The following is a 7896-nucleotide window of genomic DNA, read 5'->3' as shown; positions in this document are numbered from 1 at the left end:
ATAAAAAGGAAAAAGTTAAGGAAAAAATAGGGAGAAAAGGAAAATATAAAAGGAAAAAAAGAAAAATGGAAAAATAAGGAAAAGTGTTTAATGGGAAAAAAAAGGAAAAAATAAGGAAAAAAATTATAAGGAAAAAAAGAAAAAAATAAGGAAAAAATAAAGAAAAGGGAAAAAATTAAAAGGAAAAAAGTTAAGGAAAAGATAAGGAAAAAAGAAAAAAAAAGGTTAAAAAGTTAAGGAAAACATAAAAGGAAAAAGTTAAAAGGGGAAAAAGGTTTAAAAGGAAAAAAAAGGACAAAAATTTAAAAGAAAAAAGGAAAATAGTTAAAAAGGAAAAACAGTATAAAAGGAAAATGGTTAAAATGCTTTAAGGAAGTGTGAGTATTTGAAAGAAAAATAAATCTGTAATTTTTATTATTTTTTTTTAAATAAAAACCAAAACTGTGATGGATGTAATCATAGAATCCTAGAATAGTTTGGGTTGGAAGGGGCCTCCAACAGTCATCTATTCCAACCCCCTGCAATGAGCAGGAACATCTTCAACTAGATCAGGTTGCTCAGAGCCCCATCCAGCCTGGCCCGGAATGTCTCCAGGGATGGGGCATCTACCACCTCCCTGGGCAACCTGGCACAGTGTTTCACCACCCTCATTGCAAAAAACAAATAGCCGCTTCCTTCAGAATTTTCTTGAATGTGTGTGCGGTCCAGCTAAGTCTGGTCTCTACCTGCCCTAAGATGGGTGTCTGGAAAGAGCAGATGAATTGCATCATGACTGAATCATAAAGGGAACCTAAATGATGTTTGCATTGTAAATGTCTAAAGTTAGGGATGTGGCTGGCATCCCAAGGGCAAAATAATATTAAAGAATTTGCTAACATCCACAAAAATTGTATGTTTGGGTTTTCAAAGTAATACAATAGACAGATTCAAAAAACCCAACGTCATGACACTCGCAAAACAACCAAACTAAGACTTCTGAAAGTATAGGGATTCGCTTTTTGTTTCAAAGAGAACAATTGCATGACTTTTTTTTTTTTTTTTTTTTTTCCTTAAACCTATCTTAAAATCTCTTTATTTTGGGGAACTCAAGGTATGATTTAAAGTTTGGAGGGCTTCTTTTTGGTTCATCGAAGTTGTTTCTGCATTAAGCAGTGTGCAAGAAAAGATTTGCTGATAAGTTTAATGAATATTTTACTACAGGAGTGCCTGTAACCTACTTCAACAAAGTTCATTGCTTTTATTTCGCTGTGTTTACTTTTATGAACCAAAGACGCTGACTATATATCACCAGGTTTTGCAGCTTGAAATTGAGGTTAATTGCTTTATTTTTGTTTTCATTTTTAAAGGACGAGCTGCCTGGGGTGCCTCTAAGCTGAAGCACCTGCAGGGGTGTCCTATGGTTGAAGAACTTTGGTTTCTAATTTGACCTTCCTGAGATGCTATCTTTTTAAACTGGTTTTGTTTATCTTGAGCAAATGCAAGAGAAGTGTCAAAAGCCAATGTAGCAGACCTTCTCCATTCCAACCTCTTTTTTTTAGCCAGCTATTGGCACCACAAGTTTACCTGTAAACTGCTTCTGAAAGGGCTCTGGGTCTTTAATTCTCAGTGTCTGGCACGAGCAATATAATTCATACATAAGCTATGTAGTATTTACTACTTCTGAAGTTTGGCTCGCCACTGCAAAAATATCTAACTTTCTTGAGGGCAATCTTCCTGAAATTATTTTATGTATGCACGCAACATGCAGTGCATGAGAGAAAGCTTTTAAAGCAATAAACTTTTTTCTTTCAGCCGTTTCCCTCAGCCATTCGTTCTCACTGAGCTTGTGCCACAAAAAATGTGATGGTCATTTGCAACTGGTACATGCTCATCATGGGCTTTCACAAATAGCACTTGCTGTGTTACTACAGAGTTCAGCTTTCTTCTGGCTGGAACCTTTTGGCTCTGCCCTGGAGTTGGGTGCCAGGGATTGACTGAACTTGGAGACTTCTGTACCAGTTACTGGGAGCAAGATAAGGCCTTGCTTATCTGGTAAGCCCACACCAGGTGAATTCACCCCTTTGGCAACCCTGCAGCCCATTAAATGCCATTGTGGGGACCCCCCGAAGCATGGCAGTTCACCTGTGCAGATGACCTCTGATTGGGTCAAGCTGGACCTCAGTAGTCCCCTCTTGGGGTGACAGTGCATCATAGAATAGTTTGGGTTGGAAGGGACCTTCAAAGGCCATCTAGTCCAACACCCTGCAATGAGCAGGAACATCTTCAACTAGATCAGGTTGCTCAGAGCCCCGTCCAGCCTGGCCTGGAATGTTTGCAGGGATGGGGCATCTACCACCTCTCTGGGCAACCTGTGCCAGTGTTTCACCACCCTCATTGTAAAAAAATTCTTCTCTTGTCTAGCCCAAATCTCCCCTGCTTTAGTTTAAAACCATTACCCCTTGTTCCATCACCTGCACCCTGTTGAGACCCCGTAAGTGTGCGCAGGGCCTGGGTCGCATCAGCAGGCTCCTTACCCTGGCAGTGGGGTGGGGGGTGGCTCCAGGATGAGATGCTCTCCCGGCGGAGGCAGGAGAGCCTCTCACTGCCCACCAGCTGGTACCCCTCCTGGCACCAATACACAAGGACCGAGCCCAAGGAGATGCCTGAGCCTCTGTCCACGTAGTAGTATCCATAGCGTGGAGGGGCAAGAGCTGTGCACGGTGCTGAGGGAGAAGGGGAGACATTAAGTGCAAGTGGCAACAAAACCGATGCTGGTCATCCTTACGGAAAGGCTGCCTGGCCCCTATGTTAGTCCTGCAGGTCCTACAAGTCTCTGAAATATTTTTTGTGTGATCCTAAAGGAGTGATATAAGTAAGTCTAGTGGCTTTATATGGAAAGTAAGTCTTCTAGTTGCAAACTCTGCAATGTGAGCAGCTACTGCACAGCAAGAGTGGGGCTGAGAAGATGCAGGATGGGGTCAATATGCACAGAGTGACCCTTAGGAGGGAAAGGAAGAGGACAGGAATTTTTTAATACTCCAGTACTCTGGGAGAGTATAATTGGCTGGAACTCAAAGCAATAAATTACTATTCTATACTATAGAGAGGTACTGGTAGAGAAGGAGCTGGTCCATCATGATATACATAGAGGTTAACATAGAGGACTTCACCCTCAAAGGAAGACAGTCAGGCATTAAATTTCCTCTCTGTACCTAGCGATTTTGCCTCTGACAGAACATATCTCCCCCATATTACAGAGGCTGCTGTGGCCATGAGGAGCATGCAAAGCCCTGCAGCCCTGCATGTGCCTCCATGCCCTCTGGGAAAAGCACTATCATGCCATCACTGACATGTCTCTGTGCCCTTCACCCTGTGCGTAGCTTCACCCTCGTGCATGCCTTCACCCCAAACAGCCCCGCAGGGGGAGAGGCAGGCGATCGCTCACTCGGGTACCTGAGATATTGCTGTGCACGTACGTCCCGTTGGCAGCGTCTTTGGGCGGCCCCTTTCTGACGTGTCCTGCTCCAGGCGAGATGGTCCCAGTCCCAGCGGCACCACTCCAGGCAAAACTCAGGCAGCTCCAGGGCAGCAGGCAAAGAGTGATGCATTTCCTGAACCTTTGTCCCATCATGGTTTGGGGAAACGCAGCATCGTCGGGTGCCCGGCCGTCCCAAGTGCTTGCGCTTTCCCTTTGCTTCTGAGCAGGAGTCAGCTGGGCTCTTAGGGCATTAAGCTTTGGGCAGCAAAGCTAGCGGCTGCTCTCCCCCCAGCGCTTGCCTCTCCTCTCCTCTCTGTCGGCACAAACCCCACGTCCCTGCTCCTGCCACTGCCAGCCCTGCTCTGCCTGCTTGGCTGAGTGGCTCTGAAGCCCTGCAGAGAAACCAGGCATGGGAAAGGGAATGAGAAGCAGCAAGAGCTTGAGATTCATCTTTTACAGCTCCCTCCTGCAGGGCCTGGCTGTCACCATCTCTCTGGGTGCTGGAGCCACACATTGGGCACACTCCTTCTCCTCTTCCTCCTTCTCCTCCTCCTCTACCAGCTGAAATCCATGCTCAAGCTCACTGCTGAGACTCCTGAACTGCAGACCCTCCTGTGCTCATCTCTTCCCTCCTGCCAGAGCCTAGGGCTGATTTTCTGTCAACAGCAGTGAAGTGGGACATGAGCCATGGGAGTCAAAAGAGTTTAATAGCAGCAACGTTGCCAGCTTTGCCACTGTGGGAACTGTGGAGAAATCTATTTTCCCTTTTCCTTGGGGTTCCCTCTGCACAGCATCTCTCTGCCTGTCAGTCCAGGCCCTGGTGGTTTATGACATTTTATAGCTGGAGGGGCTGTAATAGCGACCAGCTCTTGCCTCCTGGGATGTAGATTCCTCTTACCTGCCTCTACCCACCTAGTCCCTTGTGTGCACCCAGAAAGAGGTGAGGTGCCCCATGTCACCTGAGCACTTGAGACCAAGATGTTTTGGAGCAGCCAGTGCCTCTGCACAGAGCTTTCCCCAGCAGCCAGTACACCAGCTGTGTCACCAGCGGGGCTTTGCAGTGATTTTTGGAGCATCCCGTGCTATGGCTATCTTCTCCCCTCCTTGCACCCTCAGGAGCTCCTCTCACCCTGCAGGTCTCCTTTGCCCCTCCTGTCCTGCACCCTTGCGTGTCCTGGAGCAACCTGGGACTTACTGCAGGTATAAGGGTTAAAACCTAGGCTCTTACTCATTAGTAGTTTTGGCACAAATACAGTGGCCTTGGTGGCTGGGTGTGAGGACATTGGCAAGAGCTCACAGCTTGGCAGGGAGATGCTCTGGCTGTGTGGGTTGGTTTTTGTTGGCCTGTCTTTTATATCTGTGGCCTGTAGCTGCAGCCCATGGGCTTGGCTAAGTATGGCTGCCTGAGTGGGCATGGGGAGGCAAAACATTGCTTTGGATGTGTGGGCAGCTCCTGTTTGTAAACACAAACAGTGGTGTTAAAGTCTTTGTGCGATTTATTGCAGTGGATAAAGGGGGAAAAAATGCCAGGTGGAATCAAACCCTGTCCTGTCCCCTCTCAGGGGTGCAGCCAAAGCAGTCTGCAGCAAGGCGGGGAGCTGTGGGTCTGGGTGATGGCTGGACCTCACTTGTGGTCCCTCCACAGCACTGCGACCCCCTCTCGCTCGCACCCAGGGCAGCTCAGCAGTGCTTCAGCCCTCCTTGCTCTTGCGGAGTGGTCTCTTGTCACCTCCACGGGCCTTTGGACCTGGCAACACCTTGATTCTACTCTCTCTGTCTGTCCATCTGATTCTTGGATGCTTCTTTTTGGTTTTGGCTGTGGTGGTACCCCTCTTGGCTTCTTTCCAGGGGATTTACTTGTTTTCTCAGGAAAACCTGTTTCAACCTCCCATGACCTATAATGAACTTGCTCAGAAACTACTTTAATTTCTTCTCTTCCTTGGTTAATCCTCCTTAAACTGTGAGCTTTCCTTGGCTCCCCTTGGAGAGCAGGGTGAGGCAGGGGGGGTAGTCCTCCCTGGCTCAGTGAATATTGCTGATTTTTTTGTTTTGGTTTGGTTGGTTGATTAGTTGGTTTTTTTCCCCTTTCCTCTTCTAACTGCAGGGATTTTGCTGTTTGTGCAAGCTTTGAGGCAGGCTGGGTTGTGTGAGAGCGTAACACTGAGAGCAGAGGAACCAGACTTGGACCATGCTCCCCTGCAAACACAGTCATCTCCCGGCACACGGGCAAACCTGTGGGCACTGGGATTGCACCCATCTAGTCAGACAGGACAAACTCTGAACTGGCCCCTTTGCCAGCCCTGTGCCACATGTGCCTACTCCTGCTGTGCATTCAGGGCTAATGAGCTGGCTGGTGGCTGGGGGGCAGTGGGAAGAGCCAAGGTCAGTACCCTCTGTCTCCCTCCCCACTGCCAGATGTGTCCCAATGCTAAACAGCTGTAGACCGAGCATGTGCCACAAGTGTGGCCTTCGGTGTGGGGCTGGTGATGGTAAGTCTTGTCACATGTGCTGGGGAATGAGTGGGCTCAGCGAAAGCCCCAAAACACAATAACCACACTTGAGCTTATGCTCAAAATGCTGAGTAGATGACGTGGATTATTCCTTTGCTAATGCTCTTAAAAGTTATTCCTGGGACTGAGGGACATAAAGGGGTTTATTATTACAAAAATCAATATCCTGCCAAGGTGGGGTTTTAACACTGTTCCCTGCACTCTGCTTTCCAGTGGTGGCTGTCTGCGTAAAGCTGAGCACTGGGCTGTGCAGGCAGAGGTATTTTGTGACTAAATTACCTATCACAAGTCATTAGCTTAGCTCTGTTGCTAGTACATCCTTCACACAGACCAACCAGGGCTGGGTCTGTGGAAGAACAAACCGTTCTGATGCAGTGAGAGTTTTAGAGGTGACCACTGGATGCAAAGGAAGCTCGTGTACCAGCGCCTGCATTGCAGATGGGTAGAATCAGTGGGAGTACCCTCTCACCAAACCTGCCTGCAGTTGCTGGCAGTGGAGGGTGTTGCCAGCACATTCGGATTTATCACTACGCAGATTTTTGGGGGATTGCATGTGGCAGGCGCTTGCCACGTCTATATCTCCTAGTAGGGTCTTGGCATTTCCCACTCTAGTGCCACACCAACTGCAATTAGGTGGGGACACCTGCAGAGTGTGGGAAGCTCCTTGGTCATGAGAGCAGAATCATGGACAGTCCAGGTTTGCATCTCAGGGTGGTATTGTAAGCTGATTCATTATGAGACATGGTCTGGAAAATACTTTGCATTTTGGGGAGAAACACAGCATAAGAGAGAAAAGGACCCTGTCAGGAGAGTTAGGATACAGATGATCCAGGCTCTTCTTGTGGGTACAGGAGATTTGGGGTCGAGACTGAAGATTTGAACTGTGTCTCCCATGTCTATAAACTTTTACTTGATCAGTTGCTTTTAGTTGTCAGTTGGCTGCTTCTGCCCCCAGGAAATAAACCAAGACAGTCTCTGCTGACATGAACAGCTGGCCAGGTCACTTGACTGGTAGTAGGAGATATGCCAGACACACCAGTCTGAAAGGAATCCATAATTTATTTTTTTTTGTTTTCATTCCTAACACATGAATAAGTTGAATAGGTAGATGCCTGCCCATTTATGCCTAAAAGCCACTCACACAATTGATTAGGTTGCTATTAAGGGACAACATTACCAGTTAAGCATGCATCTTTGCTAATCGTATAGTTCCTTACTCTGAAAAACCTCACAATTGAGTAATTTTTTGCTAATCCTGTTATATATACTCAAATATACACATGTACATACACGTATGATGTACACAGACATCTGCATGCACACAGAGACTTCCTACATGCTTTGCTTATTTCCAAGTGCAGTCTATTCCAGGCTGAGGCATCTCATATGAACTCTATAAATTTCTAATTGGACATGTACATTGTGCTATTTTGTAACCTTCTTCTAGATTCTAGATTTCAGATTACAGCATTAACCTTTTGTTGGCCAAAGGCTGGTACTGTTAAACTCTTCATTCCTAACAGGCCTGCTCCGATGTCTAGGCTTTTGTCAAAGTAGGGCTTATTTCCTGTATTTTTTGGTAAAACCTGCAATCTCTTGGCAATCTTAGAGTGCATTTTTGACACTTCTGAGTTTTCTAGAATGGCAAAATTGTTTTCTGCCCAGTTTGTTGGTTTTTTATTTATTTATTTATTTGAGAAAAGGGATTGTTGTTGTCACTGATGTGGGGTTTATTTTTGTGGTCGTATTATTATTATTATTATTATTATTATTATTATTATTATTATTATTATCATCCTCCCCCGGTCACTTAATCTTCTTTGCATGGGCAGTTTCATATGCTAGTCTAAATGACACAGGCGTTGTAACGCACCTGCACCTTTGGGTTGTTACACAGGTTTATACAACCAAAGAGAAGATGACATCCTG

Source organism: Nesoenas mayeri (assembly GCF_963082525.1).
Source record: "Nesoenas mayeri genome assembly, chromosome: 1".
Classification (NCBI taxonomy): Eukaryota; Metazoa; Chordata; class Aves; order Columbiformes; family Columbidae; genus Nesoenas; species Nesoenas mayeri.
The sequence above is the reverse complement of the archived record's forward strand: the minus strand, read 5'-3'. Positions refer to the sequence as shown.